The following is a 25,182-nucleotide window of genomic DNA, read 5'->3' as shown; positions in this document are numbered from 1 at the left end:
ACATCATCTAGTTTAGCTGAAACACTACCTCAGCCCCTCTAATAACCAAGAGGCCTACTAAGTGACTACAGAGTTGTTATTCTGGATGAGAGGATGATTCACATGTGGGGAAGGAGGGAGTGAGATTTTATCAGGCTATTCAGTTGGGCACAATTTAAAACTGACAAATTGTTTATTTCTGGAATGTTCCATTTACCATGTTTGAAACATGACTGACTTTTGGTAAGTAAAACTGAAAATGAAACCACAGGTAAGGGAGAGTTACCATAACTGCTTCCTCCCGTGACCAATTCTTTCCCAAGGTGGAGCAGTTCCATAAAAATTGATTTTTCTCTTTTCATATACCGTATACAGTGCCTATTCTTTTGTAAATAGTTGTTTAAAAAAAACTACTAAAACTGTCCAAGGCTTTGTGGCAGAAATTTAAAGGAAACACAGAGGGACAGAGGATTCTAGACTTTCACCTAAACTTTAATAAAAACAATTCTATTCTCACTTGCTTTACCTAATGTGTTTATGAGAATTTCTAAATGTTAATTTTGATAAGTTAGTAGTGTGCTGTACAGCCAGCATTAATTTAGTTGGCAGTAACAGTTAAGCCCTATACTCTTTGTTTTAACATACATGTATGTGAGTTTCTCTGTTGAAACCTAGTTGAAGCAAGGATCCAAATACGTATAGTTGATACAATGAAAGAACCAAAAAAATAAGTGAATCAAAGAATTGTTTACCTAAAATTCAGTCTCATAAAGAAGATATTTTAAGGCAAAATTCTGGTTATTAACATTAAAATAATATAGATAAAAATAACTGATTATCCATTTCAGTATAATTTTATATTTGCATCCTGAAGAATTTGCTTTTTAAAGACAAAATTTCTCTACTTTAGCATCCATGGGAAATAATTAACTGTTTTTCTATTTTAATTTTTCTTTGCCCTATCTTACTTATAAAACTAAACAAGTCTGTAAAAGAATCAAACTTTTCATTGACTGTTAGTAATGAATATCTTAGTTAAACCCAAAATTAAGGTCTGAGCAAGGGCAGCATACAGAGGCTTCTCTATTCCAATACTAGATTGCATTGTTATTGCTTTTCTTTATATGACAAGAGACATCAGCTCTGATTAAGGAGCACTTTAATCACAGCAACATTTTGCAAAAAAAAAAATACTAATGAAAAACGTCATTACTAATTTTAGAAATGAAGAAAATTCTTTAGCATATAGGTATAAATTTTTAAATTAACTATGTTAACTTTTTGTGTTATTTATTCTGTTCTTCATGTATTTTTATATTTCTATTCTTATTAAGTAATATTTGAATTTTTCTTTATAAAGCTCATATTCTGCTTTTCCTAGACTGTTAGCCCCTTGAGGGAGCTGACAAAGAACTATATAACTAGCAAAACACCATGCAGAGAGTTAACTTTAAAAAAAGAAATCTAGGCTTGAGATAAATTGCAGGTTGCCTTAGGAGTCTGAAGAAATTGGAGAAAAGCTATTGCATTTAAATAGCTGGCTGCCCGTAATCCACCCCGGTGGCTATCCATCAGTAGAATAGAGATTCTCAGAGAGAGGCAAAGATTGGAAAAGGAGAATGTTTTTGATAAGATGAAATGATTCTCATAGGGTGTAAATCTATCTCGAGGACTTTTTTTGCTTTCCACTTTGGTTTCTGCTTAGAAAGAAAAAAAATAGTAGTGGCAGGAAACTCAGAGGCTGGAAATTGAAGAAGCAATGCTATAATAATCTTTTTGATTGGGAATAATGGAGGCCCAGAAATAGCAAAAGGACTGAGAGCAGTAGATGAAGCAGAGGGGGCATGTGAGTAAATGCCACAGCCCAGAGCAAAGCACGTGTTGCAGGAAGACGTACTAAAGCACATGTGCAACAAAGCTGTAAATAAAACCAGGATCATGATTTGGAAGGTGTTGCTTATGATATTATCGTGATAATGGTGTGAAGAAATAGTATTTTGTTTTCCAAATATTATTTTATGAGCCTAGAACAACTGTTTATTTTTAAAGAAATCAGGATATATTTTTCACTAAAGAAAAAGTTCTGTTTGTTACTTTGCTGACATCTAATTAGGAAAAGCTGTTGGCTTAGATTTGTGGTTATAGTTTGTACATGTTAAATACAATGCCTTCACTATTCTTCTTTTAGAAAGGTTTAAACCTTAATATATATCTACATATATATTAAGCCACAATAATTTTTTTCAGCTTTTCCTCTTTAGCATAAGCATTAGTGTTATTGTTAATTTCATAGCTATTAAAGTAACTACTAAGACAATTGCAATAAGTCATTCATAAATTCCCAGACATAGCAAATAAGATTGATTCAAAAATATCTTGTTTCTTCTCAATCTTAGTCGATGTACTGCATTTTTTACATCTGAAACATGAAGACTCCTTTGTATTTTATTTTATTTTTGGGGGGTGGTACTGGGGATGGAACCCTTCTACCTCAGGGCTGCATTCCCAGACCTATTTTATATTTTGTTTGGAAACAGGTCTCTTAAGCCAGTGAGGCTGGCTTCGAACCTGCGCGATCCTCCTGTCTCCACCTCCCAAGTGCAGGGATTACAAGGGTGCGACACCATGCCCAGCTAAAGACTCCTTTTCTTAAATAACAACGACAATTAAAGAAACATTAATTTAGAAATGGTAATAATGTGTTAATTGCAGGTTAATTATTTACCATGACTAATACTGGAATATGGCTTAAATTTGCTAGCTAATATCTTAAAGACATTTTATGTTCCTTTAAATTGTGGTCTATGTATAGCTTTATTTTCTATAATGCATAATCATAATGTCCTTTCTTTCACGGAGTTTCTGAGTGGCCTGAAGGCATAAATGTGTGGAATGCAAATGCTAGACAAAACCGTAGTAAATATTGAGACCTCAGTCAGTAAACAATGCTGGCTTGCCACACAGAAGCCTCAAGGCCACAAATTATAAATTTTCAACTAAAAAGATACTGTTCCTTCCTTTGGAAAATAAAATTCATATTACAACTCTAAGTAGTACAAAACTACTAGGAAGGCATAATTTCCTACTCACTTCCAAGCATTTAACACTTAGAGATCAGCTTTTGGACAAATGCTTTACTTGTATCATTTATGATTGGACCCACAAGATACATTCCAAGAATTTATCATCTGCTCTAGAAAAACTGTTCTCAGGGCAAAATTTCAAAATATTAGTGATTCTGCAAAGCAACAACAACAATAAAACTTGCAGATGTTAACTATTTTATTAATCAGTGTTATTTTGATTTATTTTTTAGATGAATACCTCAATGTAAAGAGATAAAAAGAAACCCAGCAAGAACTATACCAAATGGAGGAACCATAGTCTCAAGAAGAAGAAAAGAACAAATCTCAAGGGAATAACTCTCAGAGGATGGTAATGTAGTTTGATGGTTGCAGGCTTGACTACCATATAAAAGGTCCTGGTTTTGATCCCCAAAAAAGGAGGTGATTAGCACTTTCATGAGAAAGATTTATTACTTGAGGTACTACGTATGATCATTATTACTATGTCTTATGTAAGATAAATTTTTATATATATACTGTACAATATTTTGTGGAACAACATTTAATATTGAGTAAATTTATTTTTATGTGCTTTGAGGATTAAACATGAATGTGCTATGTAAAATAATTATTCATTGTACTAGTACATTATTAATATAGTAGGGCATAAAATGCATGATACATATATAGTGTACTAATAGTAATTTTTCAATACTAACATAAGACTTAGTAGTAACTAAGCACAATAGCACATAATTGTAATATCAGTACTTGGGGTACTTGGGGGAGGCTGAGACAGGAGGATCCCATGTTCCTTGCCAGAACTCAGTAACTTAGAAAAGCTTTGTTTCAAAATGATAAATAAAAGCCAGGCATGTTGGCACACACGTGTAATTCCAGTACTTGGAATTCTGAGACAGGAGAATCAAGGTTTGAAGACAGCCTCAGCTACTTAGTGAGGCCATTTGCAACTCAGTAAGAGCCTGTTTCAAAATAAATAGTAAAAATAGGGCTGGGGGTATAGCCCAGAGGTAGAATGCCCCTAGGTTCAACCCTGAGTACCACAAAAAAATGAAAGGAGAAAATATATTAATTACCTTATAGCTGTCAACCTCTACTGTAGAGAAATTCTTGTCAAAACAGAGATCTCAAAGGCCAAATATTCCATAAACTTTGTGAAATAAATGAGAAACTCACAGATGATGGCTATTTTATTCGTCAATTTTTTTTTTTTTTTTTTGGTGGTACTGGGGATGGAACCCAGAGGCTTTCTACCTCTGGGCTATACTCCCAGACCTTTCTTTATATTTTATTTGGAAACAGGGTCTCACTAGGTTGCTGAGAGCCTCACTAAGTAGCTGAGGCTGGCTTTGAACCCGTGTGATCCTCCTGTCTCACCTTCCAAGCGCGGGAATTACAAGCATGCGCCACCACGCCCGGCTTTGTCAATGTTATTTTATGTTTATATAAATACCTCAGCCATTTGTATGACAAATAATATATGTATTAAATATGCAAAAAGTTAAAAATACCAGTAATTGGGAAATGTATAATAATAAGTAAATAGTATTATAAAAATAAAATCTTTATCAGTATTCTCTTAAAAAGATAAGTACTTACTGGGGTCATATTCAGCTTTATTTACTATTGATATTAACTTTAATACCAAATAAAGTACAGTTTTCTTCTACAAAATTGTATTGAATTTTCTATTCCATTCTCTTGTTGATTTTGATTTCTTACATTCAAAACATTTTTCAGTGTCTATACTTCCACATATTTCTTGCCAAGGGGCAAAGCAAAGGAAAGCTGCTCAGCTAGTGGCAGTCAGGAAGTAAGGAGTGAAAGAGAGGGAGAGAGAAAAAGAGAGAGAAAGAAAGAGAGGCAGCTTATTCCAACTAGAACCCACTTCCCAGTAGTTCGTTTAACTATTAATGGATTGTTCTATGAAATGAAATAATCTGCCATTATTAAGCTCCATACTTGCCTTGCAGTATTGGGACCCATATTTTCAACATAAAACTATAGGAGAACATTCTATATCCAAACATATCATATAAATTCTGCCCCGTCATCTGATCGCTTGATCTCTGTCATGTCATGCCACAACAAGAAGAATCTCATCAGATGTGGCTGTTTCATCTTGTACCTTCCAAGAATATGAAAAATAAATTTATTCTTTTTGAAAATTACTTAGTCTGTGGTATTTTGTTAGAGTAGCAAAAGGTAGACCAAAGCAAGCTGCTATTCTTTAATTCTGTCACTCAGCATTTAATGAGCACTGGTCTTACTATTTAGAATACAATTCTAAAATTATAATGTTGCTTCTCTCACGCATTTATAAGTGTAAAACAGACATAACCAAAAAGAAATAAGTCTGTATTGTTTGTGTTAATGGTAAGTTCCATGAAGAGAAGTTAAACAGGATTTTTGTGGAGAGGTTTTTAGGTAGAAAAAAATAAAGATGGCCTCACTCACTACATGCAAAGATCTAAGTACATGAAATGGTGAAAATATGAACTGTTATTTATTCCTTGCTTCTTTAATTTCTTCATTAGTAATAAAAATCAGGACCTTTTAATCAACTCCACAGTATTTAATTTTCTTTATAAATTATTCTATGATACAAATTAAGGAATATGCTCAATTTAAACAATTTCACTATTCCTTTCTAAATAAATTCCAAACTCTTTATTATAGTCCCAATATAACATGCATCCCCAGAATCCATTCTTGTTTTGTTTTTGTACCTTCTCCTTCTCCTCCACACCCCTTCAACTCACCAACTCCTACAGCTGCCAGTGATACAGATCATCAGTGCTCTAATCCCTTCTGTCTCAAGATGTTTGCAATGATCTTATTTTCTTTCTCTCTTTTGCATTTTCTTTCTTCCTTTTTTCTTTTCTTCTTCTATATTGGAAATGCATCTCCTTTTGATTTTTTTGTGATATTTTTCTTAATGCTTGCCTCAGTTTTTTCAGGTCTCTGTGACTACTATATTATCATATCTGAAATGGCAGCCTTTTCACTCTTTAGCCCTACATATATAGCATTTACATCTTCCTACTCTTAAATATCTACATATTTATTATTGACCTTATATATTTATAATCTGCATCTGTTGCCCTGTTTTGTTAGGTTAGTAACCTATTGTTTTCTATTCGCTTCTTGTCTGTTACTGCCTAGCACATAGTGGGTACACAATAAATATTTGCTGGACAAATGAATTAGTGAAGATAAATGACTTTTTTAGTCATTGTCATCATCTTCTGTATTCTGTTGTGATCTTGTTAGCTTTATTTCAGATCTCCCTTTAATTTATTTCTAGTCTAACAATATTCTATATTGGTATTCTCAATAATTTGAAGTTGCGTCTAAATTTATAGTCTTTGAGTATCACATTATATTGTGCACATACTGATAGGAACATACATTCACAGAGCAGTTGGTGAGTTTCTCCTCCCTGCTCCCTCCCCTCTCCTCTCTTCCCCATATATGATATTAAGACTGGCATTTGTATGCTCACATATATAACATTATGTAAATAAGCCTTATTTTAAAAATAAAAATTATGCTGTTATTAGCCCAATTAATGACAATTTTAACTGAATTTTGACTAAATAAATAACTTCACAATATTTCTCTGGACAAATGACAAAAGATTCCCCTTTTATAAACAAAAGCTAATAAAATTTAGATAAATTCTTCTGTAAATTTTTGAGTTTATATGTTTTCAGTAATACAGTAATGTTTAACATTATGAATAAGATGGGGAAGAGGCATTTATTATAAATCAAGTTTTCTAGGACAAAGCATATAAATTACTTTTCCGCTAAAATAAAGCAAAGTAAGATAAAAATTATTTTGCACATTTTATCCTGAAATATACCTAAAACCAAGTAGAACAAAAAAAGAAATATCCTGGTAATAAGCAGCTACATTTTAAGTCAGTGTAAGGCAACCTTGCACTACTTCAGAAATGTCACTCCCTTGACACTTAATCATATCAAAACAGTGAAATGTTGTCATGTCTTTCACGTAGCAAAGGTTCCTATCAGAACAACGTAGAACTATGATGACATTTTTCTAATTATCGATCATGTCGTGTCTATGTAGTAGGTCATTTGTTAAGCATGTGAACACTGTGTTCACTTCTCATTTTATATAAACTACAAAGACTCAATTATCAGAAAAACTAAGTGACATGATTATGCATTTATTGCCTACAAATTTCCAAATTACTTGATCACTGTTATCTACAGTTAGTATCCTTAAGGACTATGTATATGTTTGTTGGAAAATTTATGAATCCAGACATTTGTAATGTGTTCAAATTTTAACTCCCAGAGCAGATTATTTATAGCAAATTATCAAAGCCAAGATACTTACCATTCAATATGAATACCTCAAAATGTGTTTGTCTTGAGTAATAATCTTTTTGTCATTTTATTTTTTATAACACTTAAACTTAAATATGCATGTGAAATTTGGAGAGGAAATAGTAGCATTCTATGTCAAGGACAACAGAATGAGCAAAACTTCCTGGAGGAGATTTGGAGAGAACACTAGGAAGTACAATGTTGGACTTACCTCAGGATAACGAAGAATACAATTTCCTTTTTATGAAAATTTATCAAGTTAAAATAGCTTACTTTTTTGGTGTTGGGTATTATACATAGGAACATTCTACCTCTGAGCAACACCCCCAGCCCTACTTTATTTTTTTATTTGAATATAGGTTTCACAAAGTTGCTGAGGATCCTGCTAAGTTACTGAGGCTGGCTTTGAACCTGTGATCCTCCTATCTCAGCCTCCCAAGTACTGGGATTACAGACATGAACCACCGCACCTGACTAAATCAGTTTACTTACAAGTAACAGAAACTCAACCCAATCAGGATGGATTAAGATGAGAACATTTCTGAAATATGTTTCAGGATAGTTCAAACAAAAATTGATCTGGTACCAAGATTGACCAAATTCTGCCTATGTTTTGGCCTAAAAATACATGTACTAGATTCTTTCTATATTCTAGGATGACATTTGATAGCTGTGAAGGAACTTTTTTTTTTTTTTTTGCTTATATTCATGACAATTTTTGTTAATGTGCGTTTTGCAGCAGCCAAATGAGAAATTCTCCATACTCATAAACTCTCACTCAATAGCTCTTTAGCTGGATCTGGTGCCTTTGTTCTTTAAAAAACATTTGTATGTCCATGGGAATCTATTGGCGACTTATTTAAGGCTCACAAAACTATAATTAATGGAGCAAGCTCCCCAGCTTGAGATGAATATCTGAATGACAAACAAGAGAGTTGTGGTCGAAGGACAAATATATATATATATATATTTGATCTCTCATATATATATATATATATATATATGAGAGATCAAAAATGGTACGTATTCACCAGTGCGACTTGAGTGATATTTATGTCACTTAGAACATTACAGAAGTACATGCTAGGGAATAAAACCACCAATCTCGAAATGACTAAGTAGACATGAGCAAATCATTTAATGCCCTTATTCTTCACTTTTACACTTGAAAATTACAATAATATAAGGCATACATCAGATTTTTTAAAATTTTAACTTAGATAATAAATGCAAAGCACTTAGCAAATTTTATAACACAAAATAAACGCATAATAAACATTATGATGATCATGGTGGCACACGCTTGTAATCCCCACGCTTGGGAGGCGGAGACAGGTTCAAAGCCAGCCGCTGGCTTAAGAGACCCTGTTTTCAAATAAAAAAAAATATAAAAATAGGTCTGAGAGTGTAGCCCGGACATAGAAGGGTTTCCAGGAACCCCAGTCCCCCCCCCAACACACACACCATTACCTATAGTAACAGTAAATGTTACAATACTTGAATTACATTTTTCTCTAATGTTCGTGTTACATTGATGAATAGAAAAATAAACACCTTATTTCCCCTCCTGGTGAAGTATTAGTGTCAGGATACATACATTAATAATCTATGTGTTTATTTTATGTTTATACTCTTACTGGTTCATTGCGATAGCAGTAGTTTTATAGATTTGTAATCATTTGCTTTGGTCACCCTAGACAGTTTATGGAAGATCTTTGAAAATAGTGTTTAAATATATTTTTATAATTCTAATGGCAGCAACAGTGCTTGGCATTTGGTGGATCCAGAAAGATACTGAAAAGGAGAAGGGAGAAGGAGAATAAAAGGAAAGGAAGAGGGAGAAAGGGTTAAATGAGAGGGCGAAGAAAAGCTAGAAGGCCTGGGCTCCACTCTGATTAGCCTGGGGAGCAGACTGAAAGTTCAGAACATCTGTGTGCAGTCTCTGCTATCACATGAGCATATATTTTTAGCAGTATCCTCAGAAAAGGGACTCATATGGAAACAAAAGAAATAACTATCTAAAAAGCAAAAGAACAACATACTGACATTCCAACAACTAAATGGTCCTCTTCTTGCCAAAGACAGGTAGAAATGTTAGATACTGCTTATATTTTATAAAAGAGATGGTTTCATTAGACAATCCTTAGTTTGAATAATAATTTAAAATGCCTTTCAACTTTTATGATATTATTTGAGACATGTAACTTATCATATTTGGAAATTAAATATTAAAATTAATTATTGAGAACTGCTAGTCTTCAAGAGCAATAATCTCTGCCAATTCCCATTAATGCTTGTTTTCTAGTATTTATACATTGCTTCTTTAATATTTACCATATTATCACAGCTCAGATGAAGATAATATAAAGTAGATTTATGGGTGTCAACACGGCATATTTAAATATAATAAAATTACATTACTTTTTATTTAATCAAAATCTCTTTTTAGTAAGAAAATTTTTAAATATAATATTTAAAATTAATTCAAATCCATTTAAATAAGGATGAATTATTTCTATTAGAACGTTAAAAGCTACTACAGGATTTACCATATAAGTGTAAAAATGTTGAATGTTTGCCTTGTTGTTGTTTTTAATAAATAGCAGCTGACACAAGAATTCTGTCCCTCCTTTCTGTATTTGAGGAACAAAGAATACATTTCACATTTGCTCTACATGAGGCAATGAATAAAAGATCATAGATAAAAGAAAACCAGTAAATCATCATTTGCATTGTATTGATGTTTACTGAGGTATAAAATCTCCTAGAATTTAGATGTGCCATCACATTGCTATGGAAAAGGTGCTTTACTAAAATAACATGGGATTCAAAGCACACATCAGAGTATGAGGATTTACTTGAGATGAGTAGCATGACAAATTACTAAAAAAATGAAAATATCTCTGTTTTATACCATGAGAGATATAGACTTTATATATATTTTACCTTCTCTTCTTTTGTCTTTATAAAAAAAATATACCAACAACAAAGACTGAATTTAAGAATGTGTTTAAGTAGCAAAAGGTGAAAATAAGATATCTGAATTAATTTATTGAGAAATTAAATTTATACGTTTAATTATTTTTATTGTTATCAGTTTTAGTTTAAATAAATTATTCCAATAACATTTTTCCAGGTATTAACATTGAAACTTTGATAGACTATAGTTTAAAAATGAATTGGAATCCATAAATAGAACACTAACTAATTTAATAATCCACCTAGTTACATATTACCAGTGTATAAGATTATGATTTTCTATGACGTATTTTACAATCTAGTATAGAAAATTGATTTCTATTGATTCAAACCATTGCTACCATGGACACTTAAACCATAAAGATTTGTCAGGGGAAGAAAACAATTAAGATCAAGAATATAGCAGGACAATGGAAATCTCAAAGGCTTGTGAGTCAAATTGTTCACTTGAGTGTTAAAGAATTGCCAAGCTTTAGAACAAGTTATATTGACTGGGAGGCTGTTAAAACCAGGGAATATATATAATGTATACATTAAAGGGATTATATAGTTATATTAACTATATAAGTCCTTTTTGTGTACCAATAATAAGAACATAATTAAGAATATCAAATTTTAGATTTGAGATTCTAATTTTTTTTATTATTAACTGTTACTTAAAATTCAATCTACTAAAAATTGCATACCCTAAGGGTTTATCAGAAAAATCTCAGATTACCTCCTGTGCCCCAGGAGCCAACAACTTTGTTTTCTAGCATCTTAGATTATTTTATTCAGTTTTAGTTTATAATTTTGTATTTTAATTGATAGTATATTTCAACTTAATAAATGCTGTTTTCTACAGCATAATTATTTTAATGCCATATAATAATCTGGTTTGTGACTGTGCTTCTATTTATATATTCATCTTTTTTGGACAATTTAGCTGCTTGAAAATTTTAACTACTGTGCCAAGAGCTGATATGCTCTCATGTACCTTTTTATTAAACAAAGATGCCCACATATCTTTCGTATACATATTAGTCCCCAGGATCTTTAGTAGACCTGCTAGAAATTATCCTGAGTATAAGTGTCAATTACCACTTCCACCAACATTGTGGATATGTTAATGGCTCTATCTCTTCACCAATGCTTGTGACTATCATTATTTCATTTTTAATTTAAAAAATAGTCTTTTAAAAATAATAACATTTTAGCCAGGCGTGGTGGCTCACACTTGTAATCCCAGCATTCTGGAGGCTGAGACCAAAGTATCACGGTTTGCAGACAGCCTCAGCTACTTAGTGAGGCCCTCTGCAACTCAGTGAGACCCGGTTTCAAAATAAAGAATCAAAAATAGGCAGGGAGTGTAGCTCGGAGGTCGAATGCCCCTCAGTTCCATCCCCAGACCCACAATAAATAAATAAATAAATAAATAAATAAATAAATAAATAAATAAATAAATAACATTTTAGATTGAATATGTACTTCTCTGATTAATAATGATGTCGACCACCTTTTCTTTTCTTTTCTTTTCTTTTCTTTTCTTTTCTTTTTTTTTTTTTTTTTGCGATACTAGTGATAGAACCCAGGGCCATTCTACCTCCGAGCTACACCCCCAGTCCTATTTTTGATTCTTTATTTTGAAACAGGATCTGAGTTGCAAAGGGCCTCACTTAGTAGTAACTGAGGCTGGCTTCGAACCTGCTCAATCCTCCTGTATCAGCCTCCCAACTGCTGGGATTACAAGTGTGCACCACCACACCCAGCTGTCCACCTTTTCAAGTACTTATTTTTGCATACTTTTAGACAAATTTTATAAACTCTTATTTTATCTACTCTTACACAAATTTCCTTGAACAGACATTTTCTATGTTTATATTTTTGTTATTAATTTGTAGGGCTATTTCGCAGGGTCTTTTTTTGCTTTGTAAACTGGTAAGAAACAAGGCTATATGAATTAAGATTCTTAAAAAAGATATAAAAATAACATCGAAAGAAATTGAGAGACACAGAAATTGAGACACAATACTACTACATTTTTGCTTTAATTTAAGCAATGTAATCCAAAATCAACTCATGCATTAAGCATTTTAAGTGTCTAGCATGTATGGTACTGTGGTTGTCTGTAAGATAACATGAGAATAACACTCTTATTTTACTAACATAAAACAGTTCTCAGAGAATTTAAATGATAAGGTAAAAAATAAACTTATGGTAATTTTCTGAATGTAACTAACTGAAATAAGTCACCATTACTTTTAATATTAATAATGTGTGCTCTTAAAGTTTCTCAATTGTTTAAGACATTTATATATTGGGTAGTTATATAAATCAGAAATTTTATATATACAAGTAATTTTAAGCTTTCTATATTTCTATAGAAACATTTCAGCAAAATTGCACTGGCTTACTTAGAATAGAAAATAAATATGTGATTATTCAATGATAAGTAATAATTTGTCTATTAGACAAGACTGTACTCCACAATCATTTGAGAATTTTAATTCTAAAAACCAGCATTCTCAGTAGTTGACTAGTGGCTTCAAGCACACCTCAGAGGAGTCCTTCAGTTCCAGAACATCCCTTATTCCACATTCCCTGACTTGCAGAGCAGACCCAACATCATTATTCTGTATCCTAAAATATGAGGAAAGAGTCTTCTTTCAGCAGCTTTCCAGAATCATTCTCATTTTTATTTGTGTTTGTGCGTGTATGTGTGTGTTTCTTGAATTCCAAAAGAAATTACCCAGTTCCTCATTTAATTTACAGCAGGGTTTGGTTGAGAATTTTATGACTATTAATACTATCTTCACGTTCATCAGTACTTTGTGTTTCCTGCATTTGCAGCACCAGCATGGGCAGCATGTGGTACTGCTCAGCTCGCCAACTTCTCATTCATGGCTGATGCACAAGTACTTTGATTTTCTGCAAACCCATTATCTTAGGATTCAGGCTGAAATTAAAACTTTATGTTTCCAGTATATGCTTAAAAATCTAGCTTATAAATAGCCACAAATAGACAATGCTCATTTCTTTCCTTGTCTATAAAACTCATTATCCAACTAGATGCCTGTGAATTATAGTTTGCATTGGGCTGCTTGTCCATGAGCATCACTCAAAAAGTCACATCCTTTAACATGACTTTCCCACTGTAATGTTTCTCCTGTTAATGCTCTAATCTTCATATAATTTTCAGTCCACAACTCTGCTAACTCTGTGGTCAAATGGTATGTAATATATTGATCTACAAATCTCTTAAATCCATTGCTTTTTCTTGTAAATCTCTCTGCCTATTTTCTATTCACTGTCTTGGGTGGTCCTTCATCCATACTTGCTTCCCAACCACCCAAAAATACTTTTAAAATATGACTATACACCAAATATCAGTACAAAAAAAAATAAAGTGGTATGTGAAGAAATAAGTGGATAGAAAAATAGAAGATGAAAGTGAAGAAAAAAACAAGAAAAACACAAAAATAAAAAACATAAATTCATTCTGAAAAAAATATGTCCATATAACATAATCTGTAAATCAGTTTCTAGCATTTTAACAACAAATCCAAGTGAAGCATATAATTCATTGTCTGATTCATGATCTCTGTAAGATAAAAAAAAAGACTGTTCACAACCTTACCTCTTGTTATCTTCTTTTAAATAACACTAAAATGCCATTAATTTCTTCAACAAGATAGTTCAAATGAGAAAAATACTATGCACAACAATAATTGGTAGAGGCACTTATATTAATGTAGGCCTATATCACTCTGAAATTAAAACATGTATAAAGGAAGTAAAATTTTAAACAAGAATCTCCAAAATTTGATCTAAGGAAAAAGATGATAGTTCCCAAATTTGGAAAGGAAAATACCTCCACTCCCTATCTCTCACCGATACAGTCTCCCTCACTGATGTATTACAGTATCTTTAGCTGATTGTTTCATTTGTGTTCCCGGGTAGCCACTGCCAGTGAACTGGGCATGGGATGAAGGACGAGGACTAGATGCCACCCATTGACTCAAGACATGAATTTTATTCATCCAGCATTCTTCAGGCAGTTCTCCATAATTGTTACTTTTCTTAGTTGGCCCTAGATGTGGAAGGAGCAGCAGCCACAAATGTCTATTGTGTAGCTATTCCAGATTTCCTTTTAACCAAGAATTCTTAAGTCTGAACAGTAGGCATTTTTAAATGGAGATGGCTTTTATCTTTTTAAAATGTCATAGCCTGAATAACAAGATAAGTGCTATAGTACAAAATAATTCCAATATTACTACCAGGTGTAATAATGAATTAATTTAAGTACAATACCTAACAATCCTAGAACATTGATTTTCTTTTATTAAGGAGGGTAAGTGAGCAGCATTGACTGACAAATTCTAAAAGTCATATGTAAATGCAAAATCAATTCATAGGAAAATGACATTTCATTAGACAGAACTATGATAACATTTCATTAATTAACACAGTATGATATTGATATAAGAACTGACAAATTGATCATAAAATAACTCAGAATCTGTGTGTGGGGTGTGTGTGTGTGTGCGTGCGCGTGTGTGTGTGTGATTATTTGAGTTATGATAAAGGCCACTTATAATATTATTGATGGCATTTAAAATTTCTTTGGCTATTTTTTTTGCAGTACTGGGGATAGAACCCAGGAGCATTCTACCTCTGAGCTACACCCCCAGCTCTATTTTTATTCTTCACTTTGAAAAATAGTCTTACTGAGTTGCAAAGGACCTCACTAAGTAGCTTGGCTCTTCACCAACTCTGATCCCCCTGTCTCAGCCTTCCAAAATCTGGAATTATAAGTATGCACCACCACACCTGGAACCTTTAGCTATTCTTGATTAATTTTATATTTGTATATGACTTTAAGACTCTGTCAGTAAATACTTCTCACATTATGGGACTTTAAGTTATTGTTCTGAAATGAAATTATTCCCTCTAATAGTTTATTCTATATTGTAATTGGCCCCAAAAGATTTGAAGACTAATATTATTTTTCTTTTGTATTCTTTTCATAGAGCTTATTGCCTACCACATACGTATGGATTAATTAATACTTCTGAATAATAGATAAATCCGTGTTTCAACTATTTTATTATATTTTTGCAAAAATTAATTTAAAGCATATTTGTGTCCTGGTTGTTATTCTTCTACTTAAACTATTTTGTTCCCATAGCTACAGAATATATATGGGACTTCTGCTAATTGTTTTATTTGTGCACTTTATTGCTTCCATGAGACTGAGTGGGAGTAAATGGAGCTTTCTTTAGGAACTGTAATAATTTTGGCTTAGCACCCAGGTGTCTAGTCCACCAGGTATTCAGGTGCAATATGGTCAAAATGAATGTATTGGAGAGGAAAGGTCATTATAAAATGATGTCCACTGTCAGGCAGGTATGTAAACTTCATGAACCTGTGATCCCATGGAGGAATGGGTGATTAGATGAGCCATGAACCTCAGAGGGTTTGTTTTTTATTTTGTTAACATAGGCTGACAGGAGCCACAGCCTTTTAAGTGAAATGCACTGAACCACAGACATATGTGCTAGGGGCAATTCTGAGAGGAGTACAGTATCATCAGCACAAATCCATCATTCCAGAAAACACAACTGTATGTGTCCACTTTCCAATGATGAGTCAAATGTAACATTCTGTGTCCACACCATTCTTTTCATTTATATATTTCACAACACGGAAAGGAGTCATACAGTATACTTGAAAAGGTTAATGACTGTTTTTGGACTACTAATTTGAAATATTCATCTCCCTGGTTGAAATCATGGCTATAAAGAGTTAGTATGAAAGTGCAAGTTATAGCTTAAAAGTTCAATAAGCTTCTAAGAGCACTTAATGTTCAAATAGCCTAAAAGTGTTTTTATGGAGATCAATGAGCAATTCACTCCTCAGTTGTATTTTACTTTTGTATGAAGTGGAATGAAGTATGTTTCCCCATAGTATGCAAAGCACATAAAAATTCTTGGTGAAAATCTACATGCAGAATAAACCCCTTGATACAGTCAAATGCACTATGGCTGCAGGTTGATATAGGTGGTTATACAGAAAGTTGGGGCTTTGGTGTCTCTGACAAGTCTAAAGGCAAGTGAAGGGACCATAACTGAAAGATATTATTGAAAAAATATTTTTTAAAAAGCACATAATTAAGAGGAAAAGCAAGAGTGGCTTCCCTACAGAGGTCCTCATTTGTCTAGAATTTCATTTCTAGGATATGGTACTCTGCTCTATACGTTTAGAAATGTGAATGTTTACAGACCCAAATCAATCAGTCACCAGAGAATTAAGCCAAGCTAACCACACTCAGAAGACTCCAATTTATTGGAGACCTAATTATTATTAAGTAAAGCATACAGCTATCTAGAGAACTGAATACTTCTATTTACTGTTCAGCAATACTTTCCCTATAGGCAAGTTAAAATATAATTATATTATTTCACAGTCAACATGGGAATAAAGCAAGAGCAATTAATTGGATGTTTTATTGCATAGTGTCATCTATCCCTGAGAGCGTGAAGTATTCAACTCAACAGCAATAGCAGCCAGTTGCTCAAGGGTAGAAGCTAAAGCTTTAACAGAAAGTTCCAACCAGTCTTCCAAAGGCACATGTTATTAGGTTTCAGCATGCAGTGTTAAATCTGAATATGCAATTTCTTAAATGCAAAAAGTTCAGTTGTATGTTTCAGTGATAAATAATGCCTATGCCTAGCACATTTCTTTGAACAGACCTGTAGGAAGTTTCTATATCTCTAGAGGCTTTTGAGACTGCCAGAATATTTCAAAGCATTTGTAACTCCACAGAATAGCATTTCTAATAATTTTTCTTACAGTAATCCCTTTGGGCTTTTAAATATTTTTGAAACCTTCAAAATGGTATTGTATACTTGGATAAAATCCATCAATATTCACAAATGGCAATTTAAAATAAGAAAAATTTTTTACTAATTCATAAAATAATAGCAAATTTCTATTTGTTCATATGTATAAAACATGATCATCTATATAAATAGTTGTTTCTTAATTGCTAAATAGTACATCATTATTATTATTATCATTTGGTGGTACTGGGGTTCCTGGAAACCCTTCTATCTCTGGGTTACACTCCCAGACCTGGTCTCTTAAGCCAGCGTGGCTGGCTTTGAACCTGAGCAATCCTCCTGTCTTCGCCTCCCAAGTATGGGGATGACAGCATGTGCCTCCATGCCTGGCTACAGCATTATTTTTTAAACATAAAATAATGTCTGCCTTAATAGAAGAAAGCAATCTTTGTCTTTCTGGATTTGATCTGTGAAGCTATTATATATTATGTAGCCTTTGTAAAACCCCTTGCTATAAAATCATGAGAAGATAAAATATAAAAAAGGCAAAAAGCCTCGTGCAATTGTTACTTAAACAGTTTTTATCTCAGAAACTCACGTAAAAGATTCCCCAAGGGTATACAGATCACTCTTTGGGAACGGTTACCATAGTGAATTAAGTTTTTTTTTAACTTCTATGGGGACAAACTTCTTTAAGCTGTTGGTACTCTCTTTTCTGCATTTACCATATCTGCTTCCTTGAATATAAGTAAACCATTCATTGGTTGCTCATATAGGCCTATTAACTAGGCAAGCCCAATCATTTGCCCCATTGGGTGAATCAGTCATGTAAACAATGCTTATATGGCCTTCAATTAAAAGTCCTCATTGGAAAAGCCAAGATGCTCTTCAAATTAAAAAGATAAACAAAGGAGATATACCTGGTCATATGTGAACATATATAAACCAGGGAATCGAGATATATATTGAAACATTCCTGCATCCCAGCATTCAGGATCCTGAGCCAGCCTTGCAACTATAATGATTTGGATTTAGAATGCCCTCATAGCCAACACAAAAACAAGGTACCAATATTAGAAGTGAGTTTGGTTGCTAAAGAAAAGTCTCTGGGTATGTGGCCTTCAGAAATATATAAGATCCTCTCCTCCCTCTGCTCACTTTTTGCTTCTGGCCTCCACAATGTGAGAGTAGAGATTTGTGTGCTTTCTTTTTCCATTTCCTGCTATCTATCCCTGAGTTCTGTAGACCTGGACTAACATGGACTGAGATCTAAATCCTCAAAAACTATGAACAAATAAAATATTCCTTCCACTAAGTTGTGTGGTCAATTATATTCGATTTACAGCAGTAAGAATGTTGACCCACACAGAAACTGGTATGAGGAATGGGGTCACTGCATCTATGTTTGACCATGTTTTCTATAAATCTTTGGAACTGGTTTATCAAAGGAAGTTGGAAGGTCCAGAATGTTGTTAGAAAGGTGAATGGTAGATACTGTAATCAGGAGATTTCAATCAACAAAAAAGACTCCACAGGGAAATGGAGTAAAGGCCATATATGTTTATTCTTAAAATAACTTAATATCATTTTGCCCATGACCTGAAACATTACATGAGGCTGAATTTAAAGATAATAAGCTAATTAAGCTGAAGAGGAAATCTCAAATGAGCAAAGTACATTAGGGATGTTGATTTGCACATTCAGCAAATTGCACACAAAATTTCAGAAGCAAAAAGAAAAGCAGAGACTAAATCAATTTGCAGTTTGGCCATAAAGGTGAGAATAAAATTGTGGACAGAGGTTGTTGCAGAAGAAAGTAAAATGGGTGAAAGAAAGGAGGAAGCAGTGGCTATTACAAAAGTGGTCCAGTGATGAAGTTGGCAGGGCCATGATGAAGGTAGAGCAAGCAATGGCCATGGTAGAAGCAGGCCTTAGGGTGGACCAGATAGAGATGGGCCCACAGACTGTGATTAAAAGGTCCCAGTGGCAGTGAAGGCTTGACTACCTTTTCTGCTGTGATGGATCTCAGCATGCACATAATGCTGGCTTTGCTAAAAAAAAAAAATAGGGGTCATAAAGTCCTCCCTTACATTTTAAAGGAAGGCCTGGAAATCCAAGAAAAAATGTGGCAAATAAGGCTCCAGGATCAAATACTTGATCTACTGGAATTTAATACTGTTTTGATCCATTCATTCTTTCTATGTCCTATTCTTCCTTTTAGAAATGCAAATTTTATTCTGTCCCATTGTATACTGGATGTATGCAACTTGGTATTATTATTATTTTTTTAAACAGGGACTCACAGTTAAGAATCTACCTTGATTTTTCAAGAACACTTTTGACTTTTGAGTGATTCTGAAATTATTAAGACTACAGGATTCTTGGAAATGGAAGAAATGCATTTTTCATTGTGAGGTGGCTATGAGGTCAGAGTGTCGTGGCTTGGATTTAGAATGTCTTCCTAGCCCTCAGAAAAACAAGGTAGCAATATTAAAAGCTCAGATTGGCTAATAAGAAGTGGTCCCTGCGGGTATCTTCTTGGACTGATGTCTAAATCTCCAAAACTATGAGGTAATAAACCTTCCTTCTTCTACGATATTTGGTCAGTTGTTTTGGATTATGGAAGTGAGAATGTTGAGCAAATTGTCAACTGACAGAAACCCTCAGCAATTTAGTGATATCCTGTTTCAACATTTGAAAGGGGCTAGGGTTGGATTTTTAAGGTAGAATGGGTTAAATTCTACTTTCAGTTCAATCCTCAGTACCACAAAAATAAATACATGAGAAAATTCTAAGAAATAGAATTTTAGAGTCAGGAGACTTAGATAAATGGAGATTTAAAAAAGAGAGAAAGCTTTGAAAGTTGTCTACAGATTTTAAGTACTTACACAGTAGAATCACACCCAATAGTACACTCTAGGGCTCAGCAATATCACATTTATGCTGGTTAATATTTGTTTAGATAAGACTCTATTTCTAAATTCAAATTTTTAAAATATTCATATTTTCCCAGAGTTTTTTTCTGTATTGAAATTTCTTCAGGATTACTATTTATGTCCATATTGTAACTCCTTGCATGCATTTTATATTTCTATAAATACATTTTCCTGTACAATGACTAAAAATCTGGTCCTTAAGTCTCAGCCAGCTGAGAAAATGATAAAAATTAAGGTGCCAATAAAGATAAGAGCTCGGAGATTAAACTTTATCAGAGGAACCCAAGTACCCTGCCACAAGTTTTAAGTCTAGTCCTATTATGCCATTCTAGTAATGAAATCAAATTCAGCAGAGACTCCAGATGGGTGACTATGGCATTAGCATACTAATTCATTGAGAAAACATTTGCTCGATTATAATTAAACAAAACAGAGCCATTTGGAGTATTTCATCTAAAATAATTTGGCTTTAATGGTTCTATATATTACCTTCAAGTCCATCAATGTCCTAAGGTGATACTATAGAAAAGTAATGAAAAGAATAACACTACTCAAGTATCTGACATCTCAGAAGATGATGTTTCAATACTTGTTCTTCTTCTCTTTAAAGTTTCAAAAGTAATATTTTGTGATGGCCTATAATCCGTCCCAATTTCTTCTTCATTATAATTGGAACCTACCTAAAATTATATTTTATTTATCATTTACTCATCAAACTTGATTAATGTTAATCCATGATCCTATGAGGTACTTACTGAGTAACACATAATATAAAAAAGCAACAATTTTTTCCCATTTAAAATTTGTAATATGGCCAGGCGTGGAGGCTCATGCTTGTAATCCCCATGCTTGGGAGGCTGAGACAGGAGGATTGCATGGGTTTGAAGCCAGCCTCAGCTACTTAGTGAGGTTCTCAGTAACTTAGTGAGACCCTGTTTCCAAATAATATATAAAAAAGGTCTGGGAGTATAGCCCGGATGTAGAAAGCCTCTGGATTCCACCCCCAGTACCACCAAAAATAAATAAATAAATAAATAAATAAATAAATAAATAAATAAATAAAATTTGTAATATGAACTTGTGATTCACAAAATGGTACTCCACTGGGTGATATAAAATAACAGTAAATCAGGAGTGGTGGCACAGGCTTGTAATTCAAGTAATTGGGAGGCTGAGACAGAAGGGTTGCAAATTCAATGCTAACCTCAGCAATTTTTCAAGGTTCTCAGCAGCTTAATGAAACCCTATTTCTGAATAAAATATAGGGCTGGGGGTGTGACTTGCAAGTAAAATGCACTGGGATAATCTTCAACATACCTCTCCCACTGCTCTACCCACCAAAATTTAAACACAAGAGGTCCGTACCAGAATTCTCCACAAACTCTATATTTAAGGCTGTTTATTTTGGATTGTGAACATTTCTATTTAAGTTTAAATTAAATTAATGTCTTTGAGCTCTAAGTGCATATCACCACAGAATCAAAGTATGTGCTTTCCATTAACATTTTCTTTTCAAATTTAATTTTGATGTAAACACATTCCATAGTAAAATGTTTATTCATATTACATGTGAGCAAAATTGCTATAAATTGACTAGGAAAGCTAAATAAAATCTCAGAAATCCTAACACCTAATAGTTTTGCTAGTGTTGATTTCCTTGGAGGTTTCAATATAAGAGTTTCCAATCGAGCGGTAGCTGAATGTTTCTGCATGTGTAACCAACTTTTATTGTTTTCAGTCTCTTGGCTCCTATAACATTTATAACATTTGATTTCCTTCTGGGACTCTGTCCTTTCTAAACTTTGTACCCTGCAGATAGAAGTAAGATAAAGTAGAGTGCTACTCCTTCTCAACATAGATGTTAAAGAAATACCTGGAAACTCCTTTGATCATTTTTTTTCTCCTAAAATCAATCTCCAGTTTAGATTTAAGCATTCAAGAGCTGGCTTTTCAGTAAATAACTTTCTTTCATCACCTTCATTCCTTACAAGATTGATTATATATATTTTATTGATTGTTACAAGATTATTTATTTATTTATTTATTTATGTCATTGTATGGACTGTGAATAATTGTATTCTTCCAAATAATTCTACATTTATTAGTTAACTGAGTCATCCTTTTTTGACATTAAAGAACATTGCCTTACATAGAAGGAAAGAATAAAAGCATTTGGACTATAAATATTATCTCTCACATTTTTTACTGTAGTTCAGTGAAAAAGAACATGATTAAATTGCAACATGTCTAAACCACCTGGCAAAATTGTAGTGTTTTTCTGACATATGCAAAGGTTTCAGCAGAGGCTTAAATCTGCTTTTAAAATGTCGTAATTGCCAATTATTTAAAAATATAGTAATAGAACTACACATCATTGGAACGGATGCTAAATCAGCCATGAAGCCAGTGTCCTACTCTGTCTTTGTTATCCAGTGTCCACCTTCAGGTTAAATAAGTTGAAGAATTTGGAACCTAAACAAAGATGACAATTATTCTTCTATCACTTCAGGGAAACCAGTGGCGCTTTAGAAGTGCTTCTTGGAGAATTTAAGTATTCTTGGGAATCAAAAAGACTGCTACCGTTATCTTCAATCAATCTACATCTATATTAATATATATGGAAATATATAAAATGTAGATATATTGATAAAGCAAACTCATAAATTAAAAACATCTATGTATTTAGGAGATTGGGAAAATAACTTTCCTATATCCATATCAAGGAAAACTATTCAGCTATTAAAGTGATTTATCAATAAATCAATATTCAGAAAACATGTATTAGTATAAATAAAATGTCAACTATTTTTGCTACGGATTCATAATATACGTACAACAATAGTTATGGAAAAAGAAAAAAGAACTGAAGCAGTAATGAAAATTATCTCAATGTTTTTCTCAGGTAATTATTCCCTTTAATTTTACTCATCTATATATTTTAATTCTTAATTTTTCTGCATTAGTTCATATAGTATAAGAATATGTAGGTCTATTTTTCAATGTACTTTTTTTAGGGGGGTGGTACTGGGGTTCCTGGAAGCCCTTCTACCTCTGGGCTACGCTCCCAGACCTATTTGTATACTTTTTTTTATTTGGAAACAGGGTCTCTTTAAGCCAGCGCGGCCGGCTTCAAACCTGCGCAATCCTGTCTCCGCCTCCCAAGCATGGGGATTACAAGCCTGCGCCACCAAGTCCGGCCATACCTATAATTTTTAAATAATCTACATAGTTGCAGCAGAAGCCCAAATGTGTGTCAGTAAAAACAGAGACAACATTAAGAGTTTCTGGAATATAATTTAAAATATTGGTTTTAAGAAATAATTCACAATTCTCGTGAAGTTTGCAGTTCAACAGCCTAGAATTGTTTTAGGGCGCTGTTTTCAATGGTATACCTTAACTTCTCTGGGTCCCAGATTTTTAACTACTTAAACACTGAGAATGCTTTATAAAACTGCTGTGTGCACTACGGGAAGCAATGAGCACGAACTGCTAGTCCAGTGCCCAGTAAGGGAATAACAGTACTGTGCTAGTTTGTTGATGATGCAGTTTTGTTTTATGAAATCATGGCGATCAGATCCCCTCGCAATCCAAGCGGTAATTCCATCTTCTCCTTTATTCCCAAGACCCAAAGCATCTTCTGTTGGGATCACTGGGCAGTGTTTGTGATCTGAGATGCTTCATGATGATTCCCAGAATAACACTTTAGGGTACTTGCAGTGAAGGATAAACAGACTAAATCTAGTACTTCCAGAGTTCTATTAATTTTATAGCACTTCATGTTGTCTTAATTATTCAGATGAATGTTAATTGTTGCGTTAGGAAGAAAGGCCTCTGTGAATGAAAATGTTTAGAAAACCTTTTAATTTTGTAATTGCATCTGCTCATAAGAAGAAAAATGAGAGGATGGAATACAGAAGTAATGAGCATATATGCTTTCAGTGAAGTCTTTAATGAACTCATTTAATTGAATATTCTTTTCTCAATTTTTTATTGGTGCATTGTAATTATGTATCATGGTGAATTTCAGAGTGATAGAAACATACATGGAAACAGAACTTGTGCATACAAAGATACAACACTCTCTCCCTTCCCATAGATAATATTAACACTAATATAAAGTAATATATGAATAAAGGATTATTTGAATTGCTCCTATCATGAGATAAAGTAAGGCTTCAGTCACTGTGAAAGGAGATGCGCTATGCACCCTTTTCTAAACCTATTATTTCAAGAACCATTTGAAAAGACTTTGGGAAGCAATAGCCTAGATTTTCACTTAAAGTTTTAAAACATTTTTTTTTTATTTACACTCTTCAAACAGTACTTGAAACTTCTCAGAATGACATCAAGATCCCAAATGATTGAAAATTGATTCTTTTTGGAATATACTTGCAGATATGTCTTATTGATCATGCTAATTTGGGAAAGGGGTTCTCTTAGGTGCACAGAAGATTTATAAGAGGATGGAACAGAACATCATGGCTACAATTCTTTTAGTGAATTCTTTGATAAACCCCAAATAATCAGGACATCCTTTATATATGTCTCTTCAAGGCTTTTTTTTTTAACAAAATAACAAGTCTTAATTACCCATTGCATTATACTACCTATTGTGAAAAGATGTTTACTTTAATGAGAATCCAACATATCAAAGTCAATCATTATGCCAAACATGAAAAGAAGGGAAGGGGGAGGAATGGGCTGGGAATTGGGGAAGGGCTAAATGGGTGATGTGTGCATCTATACCTCTACTAACTTGTACTCCATTAAGATCTATGACTACAATGCACCAATAAAAATTTTAAAATTATGGGAACATTATGCTAAGTAAGATTAGTCAGTCACAAAAAATAAGAAATTTGATGCTCTTTCTAATATGTGGAAGCTAAGGAGAAAAAGGGTCATAGGAGCAACTGAAGACAAAGCAGGAGAAACCATAGAGGAACAAATAAGGCGACCTAACTGAAGGTGAAGGGAAGAGGGAAGAGAAAAACTCCCTGATATACATGATGTACATTTACAA

At 33.3% G+C, this 25,182-nt stretch overlaps 1 pseudogene across 1 annotated transcript in view; it reads left to right on the top strand.

Annotated features, from left to right (window-relative positions):
* Positions 1–25,182, top strand: part of LOC308263461 (induced myeloid leukemia cell differentiation protein Mcl-1 homolog) — an 85,037-nt pseudogene that overhangs the window by 15,500 nt on the left and 44,355 nt on the right. The gene's annotated exons all lie outside the window — the stretch shown is intronic.

Source organism: Muscardinus avellanarius (genome assembly GCF_963383645.1).
Source record: "Muscardinus avellanarius genome assembly, chromosome: 5".
Classification (NCBI taxonomy): Eukaryota; Metazoa; Chordata; class Mammalia; order Rodentia; family Gliridae; genus Muscardinus; species Muscardinus avellanarius.
This window is presented reverse-complemented; position numbering and strand designations above follow the sequence as displayed.